Source organism: Ammospiza caudacuta, chromosome 14 (assembly GCF_027887145.1).
Source record: "Ammospiza caudacuta isolate bAmmCau1 chromosome 14, bAmmCau1.pri, whole genome shotgun sequence".
NCBI classification, from domain to species: Eukaryota; Metazoa; Chordata; class Aves; order Passeriformes; family Passerellidae; genus Ammospiza; species Ammospiza caudacuta.
The window spans coordinates 12,786,648-12,811,573 of record NC_080606.1 but is presented as its reverse complement, the minus strand read 5'-3'; the positions used below and the strand labels follow the sequence as shown (position 1 = coordinate 12,811,573).

Below are 24,926 nucleotides of genomic sequence, written 5' to 3'. Positions count from 1 at the left end.
CTTGGGGACAGTGGCGGTGCAGCCGCTCAGCAGGTGGCGGCGGCTTTGGGGACAGGTGGGCTCGGTGCGGGAGCGCGGTGGCTCCGTGCACAGCGGCCGGGCAGAGGTGCGGGTGCCGGGGGGTGGCGGGGCAGATGCGCGGACACCGCGGCGGGAGCGGCGGCCCCGGGCGCGTCCCGCGGGTCCCGGCGGGGCGGGGGTCGCGGGGCGGTTGCCATGGCAGCAGCCGGGCGGCGCGCGCGGCCGGCGGGGCGCGGCGCGGCGCGGCCCCGGAGCGTACCATGTGCGCCCGGCGGCGGGAGGCGGCGGCGGAGGGGCCACGACGGCGGCGGCTGCTGCTGCTGCCCTGCTGCTATAGCTCCGCCGCGGCGGGCCCGGCGACCAGGAGCCGCTGCGTCAATGTAACGGCGGGCACGGGGGCCGGAGGGGACGGGGAGGACGAGGGGGGACGCTGGGTGGCATTTCCACGCCGCGCGTGGCCGCGGGGAGAGGGGGGTGAGGGGGGCGGAGGGCGGGCGGGAGGCGTTAAAATGGCGGCGCGCAGGCGGCCCCCGCGCTAAACCGGCCCCCGTGGCTTGCCCCGCGCCGCCGCGCGTGGCACGGAGCGGCCGCCGCTGCCTGCGAGCGCCGCCGCCGCTGCGAGGTAAGGCCAGGGCGGCCGCGGGGCGCTCGGTGCCCCCCCGAGCCGTGTGTGCCCGGGGACGGGGGGCGCGCTCCGGGGAGGGGGCGCGGCGGCGGCTGGTTCTGGTCCCGGTCCCGCGGGCGGCTGTCCCGGGAGCAGCGCAGGCGGGCTGGCCGCGGGTGCTGGCGCGGCTCCGCATCGCTCCTTTGTCTGGCGGCGGCGGCGGGCCCGGGCTCCGCTCCGCTCCGGCGGGCGGCTGCGGAGGGCGGCTGGCGCGGTACGAGCGTGGCGGGGGCGGCGTTCTGTTCTTTAATAGGAAAAAAAAATTCACAAAGCCCACACCAGAACTAATTTTTGCAGCCGAAAGTGTTGCAGGCGCTGCCGTACCCCCGGACTCCTGGCAGCGTGGCAAAGCCCTGCTCGGAGTAGCGGGAAGCGGAGTTTTAGTTCTGGAAAAGCAGCCCAAACTCTCCGGAGGGCTCCGGCCGCCGCAGCGGCGAGAGAGAGGCCGGAGGGGAGGGGGGATTTTTTTTCTTTCCTTTTTTTTTTTTTTTTTTTTTTTTTTTTTTTTTTTTTTTTTTGACTCTTATGAAGACATGCGCATTTGTTCATTCTTGCCACCGCACTGGAATCTGCCTAGAAACAAAGAACACAGCCTGGCGAAGTTGATGCTGGCTCCCGAAGTGTCTGGCTTTTTTTTTTTTTTCCCCTTTCTTTTTCTTTTCTTTCATTTACTTGTGCCATCGGTAAAAGCCTCGAGATGTTTCCTTCAATTATTCCCATGTGCCTGCTGATGGAAACACACACCCTCCCCGCCTCTCCCCTTGGCCCCCCTCGCCCCTAGCAGGCCAGGTTACGCATTTTGAAAAGTGCAGCCATGATAGACAGAGCAAGTTCTCTCTCCCATTTTGCCCCGGCCCCGCGGTGTGACAGCTCGCAGGAGGTGTGCCTTCTCACCGGGAGCCACCCCCTTGCTGAATCATCGCCCAGCCATGGCCGGACAGCTCGTCCGCCCGGGCAGCGGAGCGTTCCCCGGCCGAGCATGAGGCGCTGGCGGAGCTGACGCGAGGCGCAGACCTGTTAACATTCGGCTCAGGCGCGGGCGAGCGAGGCACAAACCTTCCTGTTTCGTGGCAGCGGGAGCCGCGGATGCAGCTTTGAGCTCAAAGGCAAGACGTGCGCTGCTGTAAGGAATGTCCACTGCCTTTTGAGGTAGTGAAAGTCCGGCTGCCTGGTCCTGCAGCTTTTGCCTCTGAGAACTCCCCTCTTGCTTAGATAGGCTTCGTGTGCGATCAGCAGCGGGCTCGGGGAGTGATGTGCGAATTTGTGGTGTTGTGGCTCGTAGCTGTAATCCCGTATTGCGTTTGCATAGAGAAGTGTATGAACAGTAGTGTCGTGTCTGTGCTGTTTGCCTAAAACTTGTTTATTCTGCACTGATGGAAGTCATTGCCTTTGTTGCTGCAAGGAAATAATGACTTAATCTTTATGGGGCTTGGGGTGCGAGTGTGTTAGATGCTGAGGTGTTGCGAGGTATCCCTGCCTCCATTCAAAGGTTGCCAAAAAGTAAGAGAGTAAGAGGTGGGATGAGCAATTTTCAGCTGGGGTGTATCAGGCAAGACTAAATTGCAGCAGTTGTTGGACATGTAACATGATCCTGTAATTAGAGTGAGGTTATAGTCTATACCATGTTGAAACTCGGGTGTCTGTGCTGGATCAGTCTGAATTAAGCTAGTTATTCTGGGATTATACAGAAGCAGAAGTAATGCAGTTAAAGTTTCCACAGAGCAGCTTCCATGGGGTTGCAGAGATGTTTTCCCCCTATGGGTCCTCCTTGTGGGCGTTTTGCTCTTAAGGTAATTGTGGAGGCTGCAATGGTGCTGCTTTCTAGGTTGGAGAAAGGCCTTACATGGCACAGTTCTGCTCCTTGGAGCTTAATTTACTAAGGAGCATCCAAATCATGCATCTCGGTCTTGGGAGGGAGGAAAATCCTGAATGGGGGACTTGGGGGTTCAGCTTTGTGCAGAAGTGAAGGACTTAAAGGACTCTGTAATTTGGTCTTAAAACTTCCCTGCCCCCATTACTCTCCATACCCCAAGAAAGACGAGTGGTAGCAAGTCTGGTGGAGAGCCTGCAGACTGTGGTGTTTTCAGTGCTCCTGCCAGTGGGGCAGGATCTTCCTGGGGTGGCTTCAGGCTGCTCTGGTTTGCTGTGGGGTTGTTCTGGTGTGGAGCTGCACAGGCAGACCTGGGGGCTGTGCAGGGTACAGTGTGTGGGCACCAGCTCTGCTCACGGGTGCTGATTTCCCCTGGTATGTGTGTGTGTGTATATATAGACATGGCACATATTTAAACGAAGTCATTTTAAAGTAGAGATGGCCCAGAAAAGTTTTGAGAACTATTTCAGTGTTTTGAGTATTTCTTTTTCAAAGACAATGGACTGTGCTGAAGCTTCAGGTAATATGGGATGTGGTGACAGCAGGAGGAGCAGTCTACTTTGGGCTCACTTGGCCTTCCTAAGAGCAGCTGAATTTTATGTGTGCACCTGGTTCAGCTTGTTTACAGCTGTGTGGCTGCTGCAGATCTGGTGCTGCCTTATGGGCCTTTTGGGAAGTGTTGGCAGGGGCCCAAAGCAGACCTGGTGGTCAGCAAGGAAATTAGCTCCACAGTGCTGTAAATTGTCCTGCTCAGCCTCCTGCAGCATGTGGCCAGGTCAGCAGAACTCAGGGTGCCACATCCTTTCCACTGCTGTGAGGGAGTGAGGGACCCACATGGGGGAAGAGGGAGTGGATCTAAATCTGCCATTCCTCCCTCCAGTGCTGGACCATGTGCTGCAGGAAGGTTACTCACAGTAGGGGTGCTGGGCAGTTGTCCCTCTGAGATGTTGAATCCACACAGAGGATTTTATAGTGGTTTTTGTGCCCAATTCCACATCAATGGGGGCCTTCTCTGCCCTCTTATTCTGTGTTAGGGAATGACTGGCATAAGCCTTACACGTTATTCTTAGAATTTTACAGACCTAGAAATTTTCTCCTGGGCTTGTCCCATCTTGGCAAGAGGAATATGTGGAGCTTAGAATTTTGCACTTATGATGCCATCACATGTGAAGTTTTGAGGGGCTGTTCTGCTGTTCTGTTTAAGGGAATCTCAAAGGGCAACTCCAAAACTTGTGACTGCAGAGAGAGAGGATGGCTTTCTTGCTTTTTGCAGCATAGCTTGCAAATCAATTTTGAAGCTGGTGCTGTTGTACAAGTGGTCCTGCTTCTGGCCTTTTCCTCCAGCCTCTTTTGTCTGTGTAATTAAAGAATAGTCTTGCAGAATAGCAAGGAAAAAAGGATGCTCATTTTAGCCATCACTCAGCTTCTCCATGTGGCCACAGAAATGGTTGTGTTGGCACAAGGACTTGGGGGGCCCAGGCAGGACAGGAGGAGGCTGGGCCATGGCAGAACTGCATTGCTAATGTCTGGATTTTCCTAAAGGCACAAGTGAAACCACGGCTGGCCTGGTCACCAGTGCCTGCAGCTCAGTCAGCAGCCTGAAAGCAAATAAAAATTCTCTTTGTGGCTAATGCAGGCACACGTGAAGATGATGAATCTACAGCTGGGATTTGGTGACTGGTGCCCACAGCAGGACACCCCTCCTGTGCTGGGGGTTACAGCTTGGCTTTGTTGGTGGAGTGAACCATTGCATGACTCAGATGTGTTGGGAAAGAGTATGGAGCATTCATAGGAGCAAGCTTTTTGGACCATGACCATACTAGAAGTCACATGTGGAGACTGAGTATAAAAACATGAGGCTGCTCACTGAAGGGGAGGCTGAGCACTGCAAAGCACAGTTTGGTTAGATCTCAATATTCAAAGGTAGTCATAGGAGTGGTGGCTCTCTTGGTGGGCTTTGAGAACAGTGCAGACATCCAACCAAAGAACTGCCACGTCAGACAGACATGGCATCTTGCATTTCCATTGCCCAGCTCCAGCCTCCTAGCAGCCATCAGGAAAATGTGAGAAAAATCTTCTGCAAAATGCTAGAAAATCTTGGTTGGGGAGCGACTGCAGCCTGGAAGCAGGGATGTCTTTATTGAACAGTGTGTGTGTTTGCTCTTAAAATCCCTTAAAAGCTCTGAAGCTCAAGCTTGCTTGATTTTCTGTGTTTGCCATATGTAATATTTCAGTGAGAAGTTTCAATTCAGTGTGGCTGAGTTGATGCAGGAGTTCCTTTTTAGGTGGTAGGGATCCACTTACCCATGTGTAATGTACTGGTTTGCTTTTTAGACTGGTTTTTGGAGCGGGGGGGACTGTGAGCTTCTTTTTAGTTCCAGACCTCTGGGCAGTGCATACATCCATCTCTAGGGCAGTGCTCAGGTTCTAATTTGTCATATGATTTAGGCAGACTGGTCTCTTTGCTGAAATTTAGTCTTTAAGCTGGAGCATTTAGAATAACACATTTTGTAATTCTCTATTCACCTCTAATACAACACCACGGGTTTCCCAGGCTTTCCATCTGTGTCTGCTGCTGAAATGGGATTCCTTATTGTGCCCCCTAAGTATAGAAATTGTATAAATGGATCCTTTTAGTTTGTTTTCTCCAGATTTCCATGTGTGCAAAGTGCTGCCCCTGGATAGATGATTTACCTGAATTTGTGCTTGTGATGCTTTTGCAGTTCTTCACCTCTTCCCTGCTAAGCTGTGCAGTGCATGTTGTTCTTTTAAAAGGTGTGCATCCTCCCCTTTTTCCGTGCCATCTTCCAGGAAGGATTGTCTACCCAGAGCGATGTTATCGTCTCCCATTTTAAATGGTGTCAGCAGATATTTGTTTTTTCCCTTCTCTCATTTTGATGCTAAGTACTCACCATGGGAATGAGTCGTCTTGTATTATTCACATGGAGCAAATCTGTGGCTTGGCCTGAAAATTATAAGGCCCTGCTGAGTGAGGGTGAGGGCTTTGGGAGCCCAAGTAGAGGTGCCAGGATCTGTTTGCTTAGGGTTTTTTTTTTGTAAAAGCACGTAGGCCGATAGCAAGCTGAAAAAGCAGTGGCCTTCTGAGCCGGTTATTTTATGTCTGAGGGCTTCTGAATGCATAAAATCAGAGAGAATGTGTCTGTGTAATCCGATCTGCTCTTGAAAGCCTTGTGGAGGGCTGCATGCTGCAGACATAAGCTGTGTCAATAAGAACTCTATTCATCCTCGGAAAACAGCCTCGTGATCAGGTTTGATTGGCAGGCTTCCTAAGGGAGGGCCTTTTCTTGAGAAAGAGCTCTGATTTTTTGGCGGTACTTCTGACTGCCTTTTCGGACTCCCACTTATTGTTCTTTCCTCGGCATGATGAACTTGGATATTTTTGCTGGGGCAGAGGGAGGAGGATTTCATGTAGCACTGTAACAGGAGTGTGGGGTGAGTTTCCTTCCTTGCAGTGCAGTTCCTCTGCCAAAGCTGTATTTATGAGCATGAAGGTGAGGGATTTAAAAGAATACGAGGCAGGACTGGAGGTCACTGTGTGTAGGAGAGTGTGCCATACCCTTGTGCGTGCTCAGGGTACTGTCTTGCAGAACAGTGGCACAAAGCACCCATCCTTGTAAAAGTCTTGGATGGTAATGCACAAAATGTGTGGTTGTGCATGCTTATGTGTGTTTTTTCCCCCTTGGTTCTGCCGATGTCTGTGTTATGCAGAAATGTTGTTGGATAAAATTCTGCTTTTGGTCATGCTGTCATAAATCTGCCGTGAAGGCAGTGTTGTACTAATGGCTGTAATTTGCTGGTTGCTATTAAATATATATATATATATATTTTAAAAATCACGCAAGGCAAAAATCTAATTCTGCTTTATGAAGTATTCTACACCTGGCATGTAATCTTTTAAAATCTTGTAGGAAAAATCTTCTTGAGCTGATAAAAATTATACTTATGAGATTTGCTGAAAGCAGAATTTTAGTCAGAATACCAGGTTCTGAGCTGCTGTTCAGTGTGTAGTATTTGTGTAAATGGCATTTTCTGCTGCATTATGTATGTGATATTCAGTGTTTGCTCTGCTGAGGTCTTAAAGCCATTCTCTTTAGCACTGAGTTACTGGCTTTAACCAAAGAGATAATGGACTTTCAGTTTTGCATGTTTCTATTTTTTTTCCAAGTCCTTTGGTCTATGTGTCACTTTTTTTAAAGCTTCATGTCCTTTGTCAAGTGATGATTTGAAAATTAGCTCATCTGTATGTCTTTCTGGGTTATTCCTGTAGCTGCAAATGAAAGCTTTAAAATATAATTAGAATGTAATATGCACGAGCTCAAAAAAAAAAAAAAAAGAAATAATGCAAAGCTATTATTTAAGAGAAATGCAATTATGTTTTGAGCCAATTGAGGCTTGACTTAATTTCTCAGGGTTTGTTGGTGATGATGTAGTAAAACCAAAATTAACTCTTGAAATATGCCTGTCCTGAGTCAGGAATTTGTCAGGAAAATGGAGAGCCACTGAAAGAAGAGGAATCTCCTTGCAGAGGAGCCTGTTCCTGTGCAGTTTGCAAATGGATGCAGCATTTGGGGTGATTCCTGCAGTTCCATTTTCCTGGCTCTTGCCAGCTGAATCCCCTTCGGTAATGGCCTGATCTTGCCTACAACAGCTTTAGTAACAAACTGTTTGAGGGGGGATTGGCCCCTGAGCAAACAGTGTGCAGCTCTTGGCAGCCATGGGCAGGGCGAGGGTGGGCAGGAAGCACTGGCTGCTGCTCCTCTCAGTGTGGGGAGGCCACAGCTGGGTGATTTGTTTTTACTTCCTGTTCCCAATCTGTTTGGGTCAAAAGAAGCGGTGTTTTTCCATATTAAGATGTTTGGCTTCGTTCTGCTAGGCAGCAATAAATTTTACACCGTGCACAACGTGTTTCTTATATTTCAGAGGCACTTCATTGCTGCCTTTGACTTTTAATTTGGATGGTGGAACCTTTATTAGTGCTTGCTTTGTTGCACGACCTGCTTTTCAAGGAAAACAGAAAGCTTTTTCTTTTGTCTCCTTTCCCTCTGTTTTGGAAAGAGCCTTTGAAATATCTCACAGGTCTGTAGCTGAGCAGAGGGAGGGAGCTGGCAGGTCTGTCTGCCATGCCTGGTTCCTCAGCAGGCTTGCAGGGAGGTGGGTGCACCTCAGCCTGCTTCTCTGCTCCTGGAGTTAATTGGGATGTGCTTGGATTTAATTCATTAGTGCTCCTGAAGCGTTTGGTAATGTTTTGGTGGAAGGTTCTGGGGCTGTATGGTGGTGAGGTGTGGTTGTGCAATGCAGGTCTGTGATGCTGGGAGGAGCCTGTGTGGGTTGATGGACCAGTTGTTAAAGTGGTCCTAAAGGCTGGAATGGTGAGCTGTAAAACATCCCCGTGTCACTGATGGGAAATCCTGCCTGGTAAAGGACAAGCTCTGAGCCATGGCTGACTGCTGGGAGCTGTTCTTCAGAGCACCAGGTTAGTCCACAGCATGCAAAATGTCACCACAGGCCATAGGGTGCAAAACTGATGGAGAAGAAAGAATCAGGCTCTTTAGGCTCTTCCCTGGTTGGGCAGCAGAGTTGTTTGGGTTTCTCTCACCAAAATCTGGTTAAAACTCTTAATCAATGCTGGTCACTCTTCCTAAGTTGCTCAGTTGTAGGATCTCCTACTCTGGAGCAGCAAGTCAGGATGGATAAATCTTTTTATGGCCATACGAGGTGTCAGTGGGCTCCTTTATAGTCTGAACATTTTTATATAAATAGTAATAAGCAGTTCTGGCCCAGGGGGGCTTGTATTGCATTCAGATACTTTTCAGTGAAGTTATTTTTGAAATACAAAAAAGAAACAGTAGCACAGAAATGAAACAGTAGCAGGGTTACAGTGGTTTATCCTCCTTTCTCTTAAGCCTCCAGATGCTGGAGTTGTATCTGACTGAGGAAGTCAGAGTGCAGAGGTGTTTTGTGAAACCTCCGTGCCCTCAGACTGCCCAGGTTTTGGCACTGCCATCTCCACCATGTGTTTGCACTTGAATCCTGGATCCTCAAACATACACCGCCATTCCGTGTACTCTGCTTGTTCCAAGTCCATCACTGATGAATTTGCCTTGACTAATTACTCAGTGAAGCACTTGGTGTGACAGCCCCAGTGCCCTTCGTTAAGCAGAGCCTCGGTAACGAGCTCAGGCTGGCGCTGTCCCAAGTGCCCAGGCGTGGTCTGGCTAATGAAGCAGCACCTTTCACAAGGTGCCTGAGGAAGCTGCACTTCAGGTCATGTAAATAAGGAAACCAGAGTGGGCTGCTCTCCTGCAGGATGATCAGGGAGCCCCTTCCCTCCTGCATCTCCTCAGTGAGGTGACACCTCCCCTGCTGCCTCTGGGTGCAACCAGCCTCTCCCCCCTGCTCACAAGTGCAGGCCGGTTATCCCCACTCCTCCCCATGCCTGCCCTGCACGCTCCCTTGGACCGTCTGCCCAGGGCACCTCTCTTGGGTGGCTCTCTCATGGGATTGACCACCTTCATAATGATTCTCAGGGACATTTCAGGCAGAGCAGTGGGTTGAGTAGCTGTGATCCACATTTCTTCTGAGACTGTGGAGATGAATATGGCATGTAGGGCGGAATCTGCATGAGGTTTTATGAACCTTGCTGAAGGGGAAGACCTGCTGGGTTGGGGACTTTCCAGCTCTGGTGACTGTGTTGTAATATGACTCATTCAGTAGCTGATGCTCAGGTACCAAGGTTGGAATGAGGGTGCTGTTGCCAAATACCAAATTCATTCTGTGCCCTGTGTTAGATGGAAGGTTGTCCTTCTGACAAGACCTTGAGATCTATTAATAAGGTACAGGGAAGCTTCTCATGTGTTTAATAACAGATTTATTTATTTTCTGTGCAGTGCCACCCACTTGTTTTTCTGAAGATATTGGATTTCTAAATTCAGCCCAGGTGCAGAGACTGTCGTAGGTGCCCCTGGCTGGGTGGTGACACCATTTTGCATGCCAGCTTACATGATAAAGCTTTCCCCTAGGTCTTGGAACATCTTGTGGGGAATGTGTGGATTTGGGACCAGAGGGGGAAACCTCTTGACAATGGGACATGGCCAAGGCTTGAGCTCCCAGTGCTCTTGGCTTCATGGGTGCCACGAGGAGCTAAGCCTGCTCCTTCACACACTTCAGATGCTTTTTGGCACTGAAAGGTGTGTTCTTTCCTCACTGCTGCTCTCCTCTTTCCTCTGCTTTGCCATGCATGCTTTCATGGCTGAGGGAGAGGGCAGGAATGATACCTGGCCAATGCAGCCTGTGCTTGGGTCAGCTGGAAAAGGTGGTGAAAGCAGAGCTGGAGGATGCCCAGTGCTGCAGGACAGCATCTGCATGGGTGAGGTGAGTCAGTCTCTAGCAGCCTTTTGCAAGGTGCTGGGTTTTTTGGTTCAGTAAAACACTCTAATAATTATGTACTGATTTAATTAAAAAATGCTTAGAGCATCTATTGCATAAGGCCATGAGCTAAGGCAGGTGCCTTTTAGCAGCAGTAATTCCCTTTTTGAAACCAAAGGACTGGACAGTAGAGTTGGACTGATCCCATGCAGTGGCAGTTCACCATACACAACATTTCAGACAACTGCCCACTGATTCTGGTTTGTATTGGCTTGATTTCCCAATGTAGGGACCAGGAGAGCAAGTGGGGAATGCCACAATCCAGCCAAACGTGCCAGATTTGGGACTGACTGGCAGTGATTTGCAGGTTTTTACATGAGGTTTCCTTTCTCTCAGGAAAATTCAAACACTTGTGAGACGCGTTTTTAGCGCAGTCATTCGTGGTGTTCAGCAGCAAACACGTGACTGGTGGCTGGCTTGTCTGATGGCTTTCTCTTGAGCATCCTCAGATACTTCTGTCAGTGTCATGATGACTGGGGAGAGAGGGATTTTAGAGTTGAACTGGAACTTAAATTTCAAAAGGAGTTTTTTCTCATGAAAATAAATCTGTTTGCCTTTGCTGCTCTTATTGTGCTTCATCTTCAGTTTGCTGGTGCTGGCTGTAAAACCATTAAATTCTTAGTGGGGTGGTGCAGAGCAGTGTCTTCAGTTTGAATCTGAACATTAGTGAGGAGCAACTGGAATTTAAAGTCAAGTTTTGGTGACCAGCAACAGACACTTTTTTGTTGGTCCCATGTGCCTGTGACACGTGCTGGTGTTGGGGCATGTTCCACACTGGTGAGTGCCAGCTCCCTCTCCCTGGCACAGCCCAGGGCTGAGCACCACTTGTTCTGTCTGCAGGAGTGACACTGCTACAGCACAAGTGAGACTTTCCCCTTGCCTGTTGATAGGCAAAGAACCCATTAGGATTGCAGAAACATCTTCAGAGATTTATGCAGCAATTGTAAGCATCCTATCCTATTTTTTTTAGGTTGAAGTAATGCTACAAATACTGCTTTTTATAAAACTCCTAATACAACAAAACTGTCAAGGGGGAGAAGTCCACTGTGGTGATTATTGTCCAAATATAATAACTTTGTGATAGGCAGAATGTGAGTCTGACTACAAATGGGAGTGATTCTGGGAGGAAGGTAAAAAACCTTAATATTCTGAATGATAGAAGAATGAATTTAAATTCATTTAATGTCAGTAATCTTTGTATTATTAACCATAATCTGCTTCTGAGAAGCATACAGACATGGCTTCTTTTTTTTCCCCAGCTCTCTGTAGAACTGCATTAATAAGAACAGAGTGTTTCTCCTGACCTCTGCCTTTATACTTTGAGCTCCCAAGGGCACACATTTTTCTCCTGTATTTTTGGACAGCATCTGCAGGTAGTGAAAGCTGCCACAAATAAACAGCAAATCTGAGATTGTGTTACCATAGTCCCAGATCATTTAGCAAGGGGTTAATCCTGCAAGATGCTTACAGGAGAGTGAAACAAGGGCTGCAATCTGGTGTCCTTTCGTGGGTGGTTTTAGGATGGTCTTGAACCTGTGTGTTGCCAAAGAGGTTCTCAGGAGGGAACTGAAAGAATGAGAGGGTGCAGGCTGCTGTAGTTTTGAATACACAACTTTCTGGATGGTTACAAGAGAGGGGGTGCAAATGCAATGGTATTGATGAATTGGATGCAGTATTGTTAGCTGGATTGTGGAGGTGAGGAGGCAAGACTGGCTTTAGGATTGTTGTTTGGAGCTTTCAGTGTGGGGAAGGAGTGCTGTAGCACATCAGGCATCTTTGGGTGGGAGGTTATCATGATCAGCCTCGTGCATTCCCCTCCTCTGAGGGAGAGAGCTGCTGCACGCGAGCTCAGCTCTCTGTAGGAATGTGATGTTGCTCATCCTGGAGATCCAGGCAACCAAAACCAGAGAGAGAGAGAGAATTAAAACGTGAGATCTGCTTGCTTATGACCTGAATCCCCTAATCACAGCCCCATGTAAGTGAAGGTCTTAGGCTGGGTTGAGTAGAGGGCATCTCCACCCAAGGAAATGTACATCCACTCTCTACATCACAGAATTGGAGCTTACTCCTGATGCAATGCAGTTAAAGAACCTTAAACCTTGCCTTAAACCAGACCTGCTGTTTGTGACTTTGCCTCCCCTGTGGCAGGCACATAGTGAGGGCATGGTGAAGAGAGGTGTGTGCTACCTGAGCTCCCTGTCCTCAGGACACCTACCCTGGGTGCGAGGAAATGGATCCTGGTGAGTCCATGCCTTTGGAACTGGTCCTTCAGTTCATGGCCTGGATTAAAGCCTTAATTGTATATAAGTGTTGTGATGCTACTTACTGGGGAGTGCCATTGAGGCAGTTCATGCAACAGGGTGGCCACTTTCACTGACCCTGTAATTTCCTTTTGGCTGTGGCTTTTTCTCCTAGGGTATCCCACTAATGCCAAGCCCATGGTAATCCCATGGTGTTCAGTTTATTCCATGTTGTAACACTGCAGCCAGTGATGTAAGACTTGCTGGGGTTTTTTTCATGTATGTAGCTAAACTGAAAAATCAATTTAAAAATATAGGAAAGGAATTTCTTCCATTTTAAACGGCATCAGCAAAGAAAAATAAAAGAAAAAAGAATTGTCAGCACATTTTTGGCATAGAGGTGAAGAGAAGATCGTATTTTTATGGAAAGATACACAATTTGTTTATTTATTAGATGAGAGGTAGAGATGTTTCAGCTGAGAGATGGAGGAAAAAAGAAAAGGAAAAACAAGGAGGGAGGAAATCTAATACTCTTTGCCTTTTGTAAAGAAATGCTTCAGTTTTTTCTTTTGAAGCAGTCTGGAAATTCAGGTTAGTCACTGTAAAGCTGAATAAATAATTTGTCTGAAAAGCACTGCCTAGCTTGCACACATAGCAGGTAGAAAAATTAAAATATCTCATGAAAGGACTTGAAAAGCACCTTTGGCTCAAATCTGTGGTACTGTAAACTGAGGGAGAACTCTGATTTTTCTGTTACCTGAGGATCTGGCTTTTGGTTTTAATCTCTTCTTCTCTCCCTCCCCTCCTCCTCCCACAATATGAAAGGTGTGTTTGTATGGAGGATTTCTTGCAGTCAAGGACTGTTTCAGAGTTCAGACAATTTGATCCAAAGGCTCTTCCGAGCCTTGATGGAGTTTTGCTTTTACAGCTCCTGTGAATTAGGAGAGTATTGGTTCAGCACCGTGTCAGCTACAGATAATTGGGGTTTCGAGCATCGCCCACAAACACTTAACAAAGCACTGTGCAGATGTTTTTGAGACCTAACAAAAACTTGCCTTGTTGCCTGAAGGTGGAATCCACAGCTAGCTGCCTTCTTGGAATAAGCAGATAACAAATTAGCTACTAATACCTTATTTGTGGTTTGATATTCCCACTGCTGCTACTGATATTATGTGAGGGTTTTGGGTCGCCAGGTGGAGTGCAGGAGCTGGATCCCACTCAGTGCTGATACCCTGTTTGTGCGGTGTGTTTGGGCAAGACAGGACGAGCTGTTGTCCATCCATCTCTAGCCTGTGCCTCCTGCATGTTGGCCACATGGGGTGGGGACAGCAGGGACCAGGTGTCCCCACCTGCTCTTGGACTATAGCACTGCAGCAGGTCACTGAGCTGTGCCTGTAAGGTGCTGTGGTACCTGGCTGAAGTCCTTTGTGTTCAGCTGGTGTCCTGAGTTCTGTTTCTGACAAAGGATGAATAAGTGCTCAAGGCCAGGTTGGACAGGGCTTTGAGCAACCTGTTTTAGTGGAAGGTATTCCTGCCCATGACAGAGGCATTGGGAAGAAATGATTTTTTTTCATTATAACCTTTAGATGAAGCTGGATATACCAAACTTGGCAATGGTTTCAGTGTGAGGCCAGAGCTGCTTCTGAGGAAACTTTGGGGACCATTGATTTAAGGTTCATGTCCCATTGGGTGAGCTCTAGGGTAAGGATTCAGCTTTGAGAAAGTACTGTGTGTTTTGTTTTTGTAAGAAACAAAAACAACACAGAAAGTACTGTGTTGCTTTTTGGCTTTTGAACATGTGTGGTTTTAAGAACAATCAGTTCTGAGGGAGCCTCCTGTCAATAATGGTATTTGTGTAGGGTGATCAAAAGAGTCTCTGCAGGCTGAAGGGGAGAGAGCACAGACAGGCCCACGTTGGAGTCACTATGTGTTCCCTGTGCCCTTAAGGTGTAGGATTAAGTTTGCAGAAAAGGAACGAGGTCAGGTTTAGACCAAGAAGTAGACTCTGGAGCCCAGCCAGGAGTGTAAGGTTTTTTCCCTGTAACAGCATCCTAGATGTGGCAGTTGTGTTGACTTAGCCGAAATGAGGCTGACATCTGTAGGTCAGGGCTGATTAAAAGGGAAGGAGGGTGGAGAATAGCTCTGCAGAGTAAAGAGGATTTAAAGATAACAGTGGAGGGAGATGTGTGGCCCTTATTTGCAGAATTTGGGTTGGCCGTGGGAATCTGGCTGTGCCTGGGAGCAGGGACCTCCTGGTCCCTGAGTTCTCTGTGGCTGCTGCTCCAGTTCATGGGAGTCTTCTGACTGAGTCTGACTTTTTGGATACAAGTTTGACTTAAGCTTTCCTCTTCTGCTGTTCAAGGGAAGCCTCCCACACAAACCTTTGGCTTGGTGTAAAACCCTGCTGTGATGACAACACCCAGCCCTCACTTTGTTGTGTTGGAGGGTTAAGTGTCTGGGTCTCCTGCTTGGTGCAGATGAAAGGTGCTCTATTGCTGAGCTGTGCTGTATGCTGGAGCATTATGTGCTGGAAGCTGCTTCAGAAAATGTTTCTGTGCTCCTTTTGACCTCCATTGTGTCTTCCTGCCCAAATTCAGTTGTGCAGGTAGCTGAGGATGTTGGAGGCTGTCTCTTTTTTGAGAGAGGAGGAAAGAGGAAGGTGATGGCACTTCAGACGCACTAACCCCATACTTTGGTAGAACATATTGCATATTTTGTACAATATTGCATATTGCATATATTGTGCCCAAAATTCTGCTTCATGATCATTAGCTGCTGCTTACACATTAAGGATGTTGCTCTCACAAGTGCTCTGACACGAGGGATCTCTGTCCTTTGGGATGGGTGAGGTGACACAGCAAAAGTAGTATGAAGGAACATGCCACCTTCAGGGTCAGGAATGTGATTTATCTCTACTTCTTGCCCAGAGACCTTCAGGGGCTGGTCTGCTGTTCTCAATTTTTTCCACAATGATTCCTTTCAGAAAAAATGGCTGACTTGATTAGATGAACACTTCTGTGGTATAAATCAGAAAGGAAGAGGGTGCTTAGCTTCTTTCTGTAGCAGGATTTTAGTTTCCAAATGCAAAAACTTTCTTAGCATGGTAAAAATAGAGAATTACTTTATGGGGAAAGTACTTGCTTCCCTCCTGGCTCTGCTGGGCAGCCTTCAGCTGGGAGGAAGTGGGGAAATTACCCTCAGCTCCCTTGGACCACAACCAGTCCTAGTGGTTTTCCAGTGAAGTAACTAGAGTTACACCAGAGCTGTGCTTTAGTTCTTCAAAGTTAAGGGATAAATGACTCCCTTGAAAATGAAAACTGAATTTTAAATCCTGTCAGGCATGATGTCCCCTCCCTGTAGGACCTGCAAGCCATGTGGCACTGCACCATGAAGCACAGGCCATGTTGGATGGTGAGATTCATCATGTTGGGGTGCTCAGTCCAGCTAAGCAGCATGGGTAGCATGATCACCACTCACATCAGTCAGTTAGTAACTTTTATATTTGGAGAAATAACTGCATAAGCAGTAGTGGCCTCACTTAGAATTCTGGGCCTCTCTGTTGGGGTATAGGCACCTATTTGGTAATTTTGTAGAAAATAAATTATCTTGGCCTTTATTCTGGTCCCTAAATTCATTTTCAACTGTGACAAGAGCCAGGATTTAAGCCTGGGTTTCCCCAAGTAAAATGCAGTTAATTAGCCCACTCCATCATGCAGCCTTCTCAGTTAACAAAGGCAGTACACTCAGCCAGACAGCTCTTGCTCACAAGTGATGCTCACCTTTTGTGTGGCAGAGTGTGCTTGCTCAGAGCCTGGAGTCCTTGTTTGCATCCCTTTTCAGCAGTGCTTCTTAACCCCTCTGTGCAGCCCCATTGTAGTGCTGCCTGTCTCCAGTTGAGAGCCTGCTGGCACCAGGATGTGTTGAAGTTTGAAGGATGGTTTGTGTTACTGGTACTGGCTATGGGGCTTTACCGAGGTCAGAGACTGCTGCAGGGTAAAGGGGAAGAGGGTTTCTACCCCAAGGAGCTTGTAGCCCTCAGGGTGATGTGACATTAGTGTTATTAGCTGTAAATTGGGAATGGGGTTCAAACAAAATTGAGGGGCAAAGTGAGACAGTTAAACCAGCTTGGTTTCTGAGTTGGAAGAAGGATGTATGATCCATTGTCTGGGGTCCTGGCTTGCTGTTCTCACCAGAGCAGATCTCCTCACACTGATAAGCTGGAGCTCAGCACCAAATGCTGCTGTGGTGGATCAGGTGAGGGGAAATAAACCAGCAAGGTTGCTGGGGGACTCTGCTGCACTGCTTCTGGCAATCAGGGGATGTGTTAGAAATTTCTGTTTGTCATCTCCCCACTGATTTGGGTTCAGAGGCAGGGGTGAGGCAGGGTGCTTCCTGAGCACTGCAGGTTGTGCCAAGTTTTCTTAAATGGCCACTGACCTAAGGAAGATCACTTAATTCTGTTCTTCTGCAAAGGAGTTGCTTGGGCTAAATGTTAAGAACTTTGAGTTTTCAGTATCATGATATTGTACAGATAGTTTCAAAATACTATTTTTCTTCCTTGTGTGAATATCTAAATTTGACTGTTGTACCTGCAGTGTTACAGAATTTAGTAAACTGGGGAGAGGGACGGTCCTTAGTTTAGGTGTAACTATTGGCTGTAGTCTGTAAAAATGTGTCTGCAATTTAAAAAACATAGGGAATTATTTTCAGATCCTGTAATCTATTTAAATGCAGGCTCTTCAGTATTTGGCTGCTTCCTGAAGACTGCACTCACTGATATTGTAATCCAGAGCCTGTGTGTGCAGGCAGTGCCATGTGGTTGAATGCAATCCTTGCACAAAAAATCATCTGTATGTAGATACTAGAATGTGAACAGTGATGTCTGTGTGAGTGGATAGCAGGTCACGACCCCCTGAAAATAGAAACATATTGATGTTGTAAGCAAAAGCTGTGGAGCATGTTTTCCTTGAAAATTGTTATTCAATGTTGTTCTTGCTGTCTTTTGAATTAAACATACTGTAAGAGTTGGTTTGCTGGAATTTTGACTGTTCTGGAGCACTGGGTATTGGGTAGTTATTATTAACAGCCAGGGAAGGTAGCATGACCTACTGAACAGACAGCAAGATGCACAGACACTAGCAGCAGGGAAATCTAAGACAACGCATGGAAAAATATGTACAAGGTAAAAGTTGCGCAGGCAGCCCTTATGCAGCAAATAAAGCAAGGTCTCACTGACCTTGGCAGCTGTACAGGGCAGTCTTTGCATAAGAATGACTTGTGCTTAATATGCTAGAGAAATTATTCAGGGACAAATATTCCTGTTTTCTGCAGCACTGGGGACAATGTCATCTTCCATCTCCAGTCGCAACACAAACACAAATACATTGCAGATGGGGTACAAGGAGGACCTGGCCCTCCTCAGGCACAGCCAGTTCTGCTTCCCATGGCCTAGAGAAAGATATTTGGTGCTGTCCTCCTGGCAAAGCTGGATCCAGTGCCTTAGAGCAGCCACCTCTGAGACTGGCAGTGGCTGGACAGAAAGGCAGCATGATGGGTGTCTCCTTAATTAGTCTGTGCAGTTTGTGTCTGCTAATAAGAAATCTGCTGGATTTGGAGATCAGAGGGGCACTTTGCTCTTGCTGTTGTGCTGTGTGGAGGCAAACAGGGGGGCTAGACCTGCAGGCTGGTTAAATGCCAGGAGATCCTGAGCCAGGCAGGCATTTCCCATTTCCTGTGGCCCAGGGCTCACAGGCAGCTCTTGGACAGGCCAAGCCTGGCTTACCCACTGTTTGGAGTGAGCAGGAATTACAGTGGAGCCTGTACTTGGTGGGTCCCTGCTTCAGAGCTCTCCAGCCAAGGTGGGAGTGGGACAGGTGGATGTTGGAGCTGGCTGGAGTCTCTGCATCCCTACATCCAGTCCTTGTGCCACCACCATGGCCAAGTCTGTACCTGCACATCTCCAGTGGTGTTGCTTATTAAACTTGCTACTTACTCATTACTGCTGTTTCTCATGACTTTTCCCTTTTTCTTCCTCTTCCACTGGATGGATCAGCCCTGTAAATGTCCATGTTTAAGAGCAAAGCTGTCTTGAGTGTTTGGCAGAGCAGGGTCTCCAAGGTCTCTCTATCAGGAGAGGGTCAGGGATGGTGTTTGTTGATATCGATCATGGGAAATGTAATTAGTGCAGGTATAAAGTGTTAAATGTTAAATTAAAATGTGAGATTTAAAGGCAGTCAATAGATCAATTCTGAGGCTGGGATGAAATGCTCAGACTTTCAAACAATAATCAGATTTCCGATAAAATCTCGCTGTGTGTAATTAGAGGGGTTGAAATACTAAATCAGGTGTTAAGGGAGTGATATTTAGATTATGTTGAAAGAACAAAGATCCAGACAAAAAGAGCCCTCCTGTCTGCAGGCAGAGCTCAGGCTGGGCAGAAATAGTGTGGAGCTTGGGGGATGTGCTGATCTAGCAATTAAAACTGCCAAGAGAGGAGAATGATGGGAAAACTGCACAAATCTAGAATGCTGAACGTGTGCCTGGATGGAAACAAGACCATTTGGACCTCATAGTTCTCTTGTAGTCTGATAACATTTCTAAGACCTTGGTCCATCCACATGCACAGATGTTGACATCTGATGTGGTCTTGGTGAGCCTTCCAGAGGAGTGAGGACAGCATGTTAAAACCAACCCCAGCAGGAAGTACTGCCATAAAAAACACTTCCCAAGAGTTAAAAATACTAATTACCAACTGCCACCACATTTCAGTGGTATTCCAGCTGGTCAATAAGAGCAAAGGCATGCCGTTGATATTGTGTTAAGGGTAACAACTTAAGGAGAGGAGCAAATTTAGGCTTAGTGTCCTAGGGCACATGGCATTTCCAGGACATTTCTTTGAAATTTTTATTTTGCTCTGCAACCACAAAAAAGAAAGCAGAAAAGAGTCCAGAGTAACCAACTCCCTAGTTTAACTGGCTTATGAGTAATGATACCAAATAAGTTCTGCTTTAGCAGCAGCATCAGGCTTTGCTCTTCCAGTCATCTTAATTTCCTGATGCTGCAAGCTGTGCAGGAGCTGTGCAGGAAACATCCATTCCCTGAATATGTATCTTTGCTTTCCTCCCTAAAGGGATAATTCAGAATATGGGACAGACATAGTATTTACTGTGGGCACTGCACCTGTCAAGGTAACATTACTATGGAATGGAGGGTAAAAACCACTTCTCTGCTAGATAAAATGGATAAACTGGCTCATTAGCTCTGGGCACTTCCTTGCTAACCTTATCCTCTACCTGTGATGTGATTGTTTGTGAAGCTGTAGCTGTAAGGCTCTCCAGAGCATGTTTTAAGAGTATCTTCTCATTTTGTTTTATAATCCTGGTGCAGCCTCTGCTGTGCAGTTCCAGAGGTTGAGATGCTGGGCATGGATGTGATGTAACCCCACCCAGCTGGTCGTCGGTGCCTTGGAAATGCTTTGTGGTTGTTATTGCTTAACTGCAAGCCCTGCCTTAGCCATGGGTTGAGCCAGGCTCCTGCTCACCTTGCTCCTTGCAGAGCAGAGGCTGAAGAGCAAATAGGGTGGTTTCAGCAGTGGAGAACTCTTTTGAGCTTTTAAATAAAGGTCTCTAAAATTTCCACCGTGGTGAGGCTGGGCTGAGGTAACCTGATCTTTGGAAAAGTGCCTTTGTGCTGTAGTTTACAGAAGGGCTTCTTGATTCACAAAGACTGAATGCGGGTTAGTTAAACTGTAGCCATTGTATTCAAGGTCACTGTTAATTTTTTTAATTGCAAGCTTTCTCCCAAGTCTGGGGTCGGAAATGAGACTTGCTGTGTCAAGCTCCCAGAAAGGGTTGGAAATTGTGGCATTTCATCCTGCAATTACTCTGTTTCACTCTGCCCCTTCCCTTTATCTAACAGGAAAATAAAGCTCTGTACATAGATTTTAAGTTCATTGCTGCTACTAGAAGCCCCAAAAAGCATGTGTCTCTGGGAAGAGCCTGATGCTCAGTCTCTGGCATATCATAAAATATCATAAAGCCAGCCAGGGGAAGGGCAGGGACATCACAAGGGCATCCCTGTGGCTCGGGACTTACAGGAGGTCTTTCCCTTCACATGAGTCATGGTGGAGCTCTGGAGGTCCTTGCCAAAAGGGAGCCAGTGGCATGCTTGAGGAGTCCTCAGAAGGAGTGGGAGCACCAGGGTGGAGATTGTGCATGGCTGCTGTGCTGTTACTCCTGGGCATCTGTGGGGGCTGCTGGATGGTTTTCCCCAGCTGTAGCCCAGCTGGAAGGAGAATCATTCCTCCACACTCCTGCTGCTCCTGCCTTCTTTGCCCATGCCTGCCTGTGGACAGGAGCAGAGGAAGGACCCACAGACAGCACACCACTCTGAAACATGATGTTTGAGGGCTTGCATGATGGAGGGAAGTCCAGCCTCTCATGACTCCCTATCGAGGAGCATTTTCTTGTCCTTCCTGAACCATTCCTGGGCTTCTGATTCCAGTCTTCTGGATTGTTTCCACCTATGTATTCAGCACATGCACAAGTAGGAAGCCTGCAACACCTGACAGCACAGGAAAGGTGAAAGAGTGCTTTATGCCTGATCCTGGTCCACATTCCCCCTAAAGAGTTTTCCCTTACTCCTTTCCTAGACAGAATATCAGGAGGCAGAACAGAGATTCTAGTCTCTGGTCTTCTCAGATGCCTCACTGTTCCCTAAATAATACTCCCCTGGGTAAATGCTGTCCTTGCACGTTTTTAAGGTGAGGCTCCTCGCAGTCTCATTTCCAGCAGGCAGAGTTGGCTGCTCCTGCACTTGAGCTCTGGTGATCCTGGCAGAGCAGCGTCTGCATGGTGCGTGTGGCGAGTCCCAGTTCTGTTTTTTGTGACCTGGATGCATGGAACAGCTTGTTCTCTGCTGTCTGTTAACCCTTGCAAAGACACTTCCTCTTGTGCTCCTTCCTTCTGCATTGGCAGTGCTCAGCAGGGTCAGCTCTGCACTTCGGGTTTGAGGGCAGAGCCTGCGAGGGAGTTAATTGCTGAGTGATGATGGCTCTCTCCAGCTGAAGGTCTGCTCCCATGAGCTATTTAAGCCTCTGTTTCTTGTATCTCTGTGCCAATCAGATTAGCTGATGCCAGGAAACAGACCACAGCCTGCTTGCTCTTGAATGCACCCTTTTTCCTCCTTACCTGTTTATCCCAGTCAAGCCCCTTTCCGCTCTGCCTCGGTTCTTTAATTTAGCTTTGTTCCTTCCTTTTCATTTTCACAGCCTTACTCTGGCCCATCTTGTCTCCCTGAGGCTGCCTCTCTGGGTTTTGACATCCAGCCTTAACTACAGTCAGTCCTGTTTCCTGTCATAGTCATGACTGCTCTCTTTGCAGAGCCTTGTGCCCCCCTGCTCTTCTGCATTGAGCTTTTCTTGCACTTGATTCCCTCTGTGTTTACCCTGTTGTAGCTTGGATTTCCTTGGATTTCCTTTAAATTGCAGTAGAGAGATCCACAGCTCAGTGGGGCTGCTGAAGGGGCTCATTTTCCCAGGGAATCAGGTTGGGGAGGGGAGTGTGGCTGAGAACTGCCCCTCAGTCATTTCCCAGGGCTGCTGCCACCCCTCTGTCTGTGCACCCCCAGGCACCACTCTGCTCTTCTCCCAGCTGGACCCCTCCACTCAGTCACTCATTTTGGCAAGGGATTTGTTGTTGAAAAAAAAAAAGCTCTAAACCCCCTCAGGCTCACAGGACCAAGCGTTCCAGCCTGGCCCTCTGTGCCAAAACAGGCCCATCCCCTGCCTCTTGTGAGGCCCCACCTTTATCCTTCTTCTAAAAATAAAACGCAATGACATTCCTTCCTAGTTACTCTGTTCTCTTATTCTGACCTCATTAGACTTTCCCAATAGAAAATTTCATTGAACTCCTCTATTAGTGGTGAAAACAAACAAGACCATTGGACTTCCTCTGGAAAAAATGCATCTATATAACAGGGACTTGCAGGGAGCCAAATTTCCACTGCTGAGTTTGTGCTGTACACATATGTTCCCTCGTATGCGTTTAGTAAACAAAGTTGTCTTCGCACTAAGAAGAATTTAAAACAATTTATCCTTTATATCTGATTTTCCCCCCCTTGTTGGAAGAAGATTGCTTCTGTAATATTATAAGGAGCAAAGTACTGTTAGCTGGGGTTACAAGAAAAGCCTCTTTTTTCCAGACCCTCTGAGCTAAATGTATTTTGAGGCTTATGTATGTGCGTGGACATGGGAATGATAGCCAGGTGATGGATTGCTAAGCCACATCATAAATTCAGTTTGTTGGACATCTCTGATTACCTCCTCTGCACTCTGCCCATAATCATTCTCCTTCAAACATCCTTCTAATGTTCTTAACAGCAGCCAATTAAAGCAAAGACTTCACTTGCCATCTATCCCATCTTCCCTCTGCCATCACCCAAGCTCCTTCTCTTGGGTGAGGGGACAGGAGTACATTAATGGATAGTGGTTCAGTGTGTGTGCTCAAGGTTTAATGGAATATAACCCTACTTGGGATTTTTTTGCCAACTTTAAAATTCAGGTTGGACAGGCACCCATCCAGGCAGGGGTGGGTTCTTGTGTGTTTGCATGTGGCTGGGAGCTGCAGACTGCTGGCAGGAAGAGTGGGGCACATGGAAGACACTGTTCATCTGTACATCTGCCCACCTTCTTGGGCTCCTGGTTTTGATTCAGAGGTTTCATGCTGATTCAGATGCTTTCTAAAGAAAAGCATGCCCACAGGCATTAAGGGGGAAATTGAAAATAATTCAGGTCACTAAGACTTCCAGGGGGAGAGGAGTTACAGGTTGTGGTGTTACAGATGCAAGAGGGTAATGAGATAATTGAAGATCTGAGGATTTCAGTTGGTGTCAATGACTCAGGCATGTAAGGGAAAACAGAGGATATTCAGTCCCTGAAAAGTTGATTCATCCACCTGGCAGTGAGATGAAGAGTAATGAATAACAGATTTTGGGGTGCATGGAAGGAGGAGAGGCCAACACACTAACTCTGAATGGCTTGGGAAGTGCCTCAAGGGTGATTTTGACTTCCTCTTGCCTTTTTTAGGGCTTAACTGTGCTGGCTTCTCTCTGCATGCACCCCTAAGCCCTGTTTCCCACTGGGGCACTGGACAGAGAATAGAGTGAGTGGTGCTTGGTGCCAAAGTATGGTGCCAGAACTAGCCCTTAGACCTTGAGGTACCTTTTGGTTTGGCTGCTGCCCTGTAAGTATGACAGCAGTGCCTCCCTTGCATTCTGGGAGGGTGTTTGCTGCTGCGCAAGCAGGATTGGAATTGTTTGACGTGCCTTTCATCCTGTTGCAGCCTGCTGGATTAATGGGGCAGATCTCTGTGCATGTGCATGCTTTCTGCTCTCTCTCCTCTATCCTGCTTCATTCTGTAATGGCTGTGGGGTCTGAAACAGATCTGTTCATCTGCTGCTTGTGCAGCCTTTACCGCAGCAGTTTCTTTATGCCTGATTGCAGTTCCTGTGTTTTATCTGCCAGACATCACTGAGAGATGAGGAAGTAACAACCCCCCTTTGCAGAGGGATTAAGTGACTTGTCACTTGTGGCACCTCTGGCTGCAGCAGAGTTTGAGCCCCTGTTTCCAGGGTCCCAGTAGAGCATCTTTCCTGTCCAAATGATGACTACCTGTGCAATGATAATGCCTTTGGGGTTCGGGACTAGGCTGGTCTGGATTTTTACTGGTATATGGAAGTGGAAAATATACTCTCAGTTGCCACTATGTCTGGTTTTCCTGCTTTCCTACATGTTCTAACTTCTTTATTTTAATTCTGAAAGAAAATATTGTAAATACATTGGATGCTTTTGTTACCAGCCTTTCAGTCTCCTTCTGTCATTGCATATTTGATTTGCAGCCTGAGGATGCTGTTAGAGTTCTGAGTTGAGAAATAAGTCAAGGCTTTACTTCCTCAAGTCCTGAATTGTTTGAGAAATGTTTTGAGTACCTTTGTGCTCATGTATTCCTTTCCACGTAGCCCCTAAATGATAGGTGTTTTCCCTATTGTGCATGAGTCTCATTTTTAACACATCATGTAACTCAGATGGACTCGAATGTAGGAGCACAAAGACTTTGGAGCCCTGCCCTGTGAGAAGGGGAAAATTACTGTCTGGCCCAGAGCAGTGGCTTTGTGATGACTGCATTGTGTTCTGGTGTGCTGTGTTTGTACCAAACTGGTTCACTGCCAACTTACTTATGGCTTATCCAAGTGCTCAGTACAAAGAATGTTAAAAGAAAAACTTTTTTTGTTTTCTCTGAATTCTTCCAGCTGAGAAAGAATTCAAACCACAGTCCAAATGCTGTCTCCTCTTTCTGCAGGCCTGTGGTGACCAGGTAGGGCAGTTAACACTGAAGTGCCTTCAGCTGTAGTGTTTGTAGGAGCATATATGTACTTATAGAAGATATGATATGGAACCTGCAGGGAGTGTGCCTTTTTCTTGGAGAAAAACTGTCTCTTTGAGCAGAAGGCTCTGTGATTGAGAAGTCTGGAGTGGGAATTTTCCAAGCACAAGTATGTGGGCATGGGCAGAGGTACCTATGAAGCACCAGACCTGGGTTGGTCTCCTCTGTGTATAGAACACATCTCCTGAAAGTCCCAGGCTGCCTCTGCAGCACAGTAAATGGCTGGGCTGGGCTCCTGTTTCTGT

General features: G+C 47.5%; 1 protein-coding gene across 2 annotated transcripts in view; it reads left to right on the top strand.

Moving 5' to 3' along the window:
- The first annotated feature begins 334 nt into the window (after positions 1–334).
- Positions 335–24,926, top strand: part of MBNL3 (muscleblind like splicing regulator 3) — a 91,365-nt gene continuing 66,773 nt past the window's right edge. Inside the window, exon 1 of one of the 2 annotated variants that reach the window (XM_058814197.1) lies at positions 335–401. The gene's annotated coding sequence lies outside the window, so the exon portion shown is untranslated. Of the gene's footprint in view, positions 402–1,725; positions 1,835–24,926 lie in introns of those variants that run through there. The other variant, XM_058814195.1, reaches the window with a different exon arrangement.